This window comes from Colobus angolensis, unplaced genomic scaffold, assembly GCF_000951035.1.
Source record: "Colobus angolensis palliatus isolate OR3802 unplaced genomic scaffold, Cang.pa_1.0 Scaffold334, whole genome shotgun sequence".
Lineage (NCBI taxonomy): Eukaryota > Metazoa > Chordata > Mammalia > Primates > Cercopithecidae > Colobus > Colobus angolensis.
The window spans coordinates 1,337,104-1,340,481 of NW_012116644.1; positions in this window are offsets into that span (position 1 = coordinate 1,337,104).

A 3,378-nucleotide genomic window follows, 5' to 3' on the forward strand; every position below is an offset into this window, starting at 1 on the left:
CTTGTTTGTGTGGTTGCTTTACCGTGTCACTGATCTGTATACTTCAGTGTGTTTTTGTAGTGGCTGGTAATGGTCTTTCCTTTCCATTTTTAGTGATTCCTTCAGGAGCTATTACAAGGCGGGTCTTGTAGTAACAAGTTCCCTCAACATTTGCTTTTCAGAAGAGGATCACATTTCTCCTTCACTTACGAAGCTTATTTTGCCAGATATTAAATTATTGACTGAAATATTTTTTTTTTAAGTACTCTGGATATTGGTGCCCAGTCTTTTCTGGTTTGTAAGGTTTCTGCTGAAACATTTACTGTTAGGATTATGAACTTCCCTTTGTATATGAACCAGACCTTTTTCTCTAGCTGCCTTTAACATTTTTTCTTTCATTTCAACCTTAGAGAATGTGATGATTATGTGTCTTGGGCATGAACTTCTTGTGAAGTATCTTAGAGAGGTTGTCTGCACTTCCTGAATTTGAATGTTGGCCTCTCTAGGTAGGTGAGGGAATGCTACTTTGAAATATGCTTTCTGGGTTGGTTCCATTCACCCTATCTCTTTCATGAACACCAATAAGTCTTAAATTTGGTCTCTTTATATAATCTCATGTTTCTCAGAGATTTCATTTGTTCCTCTTCATTCTTCTGTTCCTATTCTTGTCTGCTTTGTTTATTTCAGAAAGTCAATCCTCAAGCCCTGGTATTCTTTCCTCCACTTGTTCTATTGCACTATTAATACTTGTAATTGCATTATGAAATTCTTGTGTGTTTTTTTCAGCTCTATCAGGTTGATTACATTCTATTCTATACTGGCTAGTTTTTCCACTCCTGTATCATTTTACTGTGATTCTTCACTTTCTTGAATTGGGTTTCAATTTACTCCTGCATCTTAATGATCTTCATTTCTATCCATATTATAAATCCATTTCTGTCACTTCAGCCATCTCAGCCTGGTTTGGAACTCTTGTTGGAAAGCTAGTATGGTCATTTGGGAGAAATAAGGCACTATGGCTTTTTAAATTGTCATAGTTCTTGTGCTGGTTCTTTGTCATCTTTGTGGGCTTCTGTTCCTTTAGTCTTTCAATTTGCTGTCTTTGGATTACTTTTTTTTTCTTTTTATCCTATTTGATGGCCCTGAAGATTTGTGGCATAAGTTGGGTTCAATCAACTGTCTTTGTTCCTAGAAGACTTAAGGGGGCCAAGGCTCAGCATCCAACTCCTGAACTGTGTGTTCCAACTGTCATGAACTTCTATCAGGTCTTTAATTTGTTCTCTGGCTCCTCATGGTTAGGAACCCCCTGCACTGAGGGTTGAGAGGGGAGCTACTCTTGAACCTGTGGTCTTAGCACTCCAAAGGGTGGTACCAGCCAAAGAGTTTCATAGTGCAGTGGCAGTGGGATCTGCCATTGTATGGGTCAGTAGTAGTGGCAGTGGCAGCAGGGTGGAGTCTGCTGTTCTCTATTCCTAGTTTCACTCTGACAGCAGTGTTGGTGCATGGGTGAGGTGTTGGTGGGTTCAGGACTGGCCAGCTCTGTGTCCGTCAAGGCTCCCACTACAATTGCAGTTCAACAGAAGAGGGGGCAGCGTGAACTTCTGACAGCAGCAATGGCAGGGCAGGGTGCAGGCATACATGCATGCTGGCAAGGCAAGGAAGGCAATGCAAACACAGGCTGTCAAAGCAATGTTAGGGGTGTCCATGAGTCTGGGGAAGCTGCAGTTGGGGGAGGGAGCAGGTGGACTGGCATGTGGCAATCAGGGATATCCCACTGGAGCTCTCTGCTGATCAGGTGCAGTCAGCCAGTGCAGGAGCTATGATATGGGCCTTCAAGAACACCTGAGGCTGCACTGCAAGCAGGCACAGCCAGGATGGGGCCCTGGGAGAGGCCAGCATACCTAGAGGTGCTCAGTTTGGACCAATCCCAACTAATGACCAAGAACGCCTTGCAGAATTCAGGTTTGACAATTCCCCTAGGACTATAGCCTTCTATGGGAGCAAGTTAAACCTAGGCTGATAAGTGTCCCTGGCTATGTTCCACGACAGATGCACCTGCACCAAACCCTCTGGGCTCTGCACCAGCTGACATGCTGTCCTTACCACCTTACTACTTCTCTTATCAGCTCTCCCTGTCAACTAAACTGTCCCTGGTAGTAGAAATGAGTCTCGATACATGATAGCCCTATTCAGCATTTTCAGCCTTCCTCTCCTTTCAGCCCAGCTTCTGTGTTTTCCCTCCGTCCATTCAGAGTGCCTTTACTCTGAAGATCTGTTAGGAGTGCACCAGTCATCCCAGTCCCTCAGTGGCAGCTGGTTCATCTGGCTGCATCTAATCAGCCATCTTGCCCAGCAATTTATTTGCATTGTTAGTTACAAGGAGCTTACTCTGATGTCCCATTTTTCATAATTTATTATCAGATTTACTGTGATGTTCTACTACTTCATAATTCTGTTTTTTATTTTTTTATTTTTATTTTATTATTATTATATTTTAAGTTCTAGGGTACATGTGCATAACGTGCAGGTCTGTTACATATGTATACTTGTGCCATGTTGGTGTGCTGCATCCATCAACCCGTCAGCACCCGTCATTTGCATCAATCAACCTGATAGATCCTGCTTTCCATTATGCTAGCACAACTAATTTAAAACCAACTTTCTTACAAGAGTTGTAATATACTTACAGCTTACTTACATTTACAAATGTTAAAAAGCTTTTTTAGTAGTTCCTCCAAATTGAGCAAGTGCCTGACTTTAGTTTCTGTGTACCAAATTCACAAAAATGTGAATACTCAAGTTTATAGCAATTCTACATTTTCTGGCATGTATGTTTTTTACAAAGTTTAATATTCTATTTATTAGATGATAGATAGATGATAGATAAATATGTAAAATAGATAAACACCCACTGACAGACAGCAAGGCAAGAGGTTTTGCTATAGGTTTGTCATGTGAGTATAACTACTGCCATAGTCTTCCACATTTCTTTCTGATGCTCTTTTGGTCGCTCAGGATGCTTCAATAGAAGCATACTTAGTCAATGACAATATATGGAAATATTAGGTTATTAAATTAAAATTGTCATCACTCTTTCCCTGCTCAATAAAATATTCAATTCAGGAAATATTAATATAGGGCAAAATACCTTACTTATAAGGACAGAAATATCACTGTAAAAGGGAAAGGCAAGAAGTGATAGTTGGTATGTGGTGTCTTGATCAAACAACGTTTTATCAACACTGATATTTTAAATAGCTTTTGAATGTGTTTGCTCTTGCTTCTCTAGTTCTTTTAATTGTGATGTTAGAGTGTCAATTTTAGATCTTTCTAGCTTTCCCTTGTGGGCATTTAGTGCTATAAATTTTCCTCTACACACTGCTTTAAATGTGTCCCAGA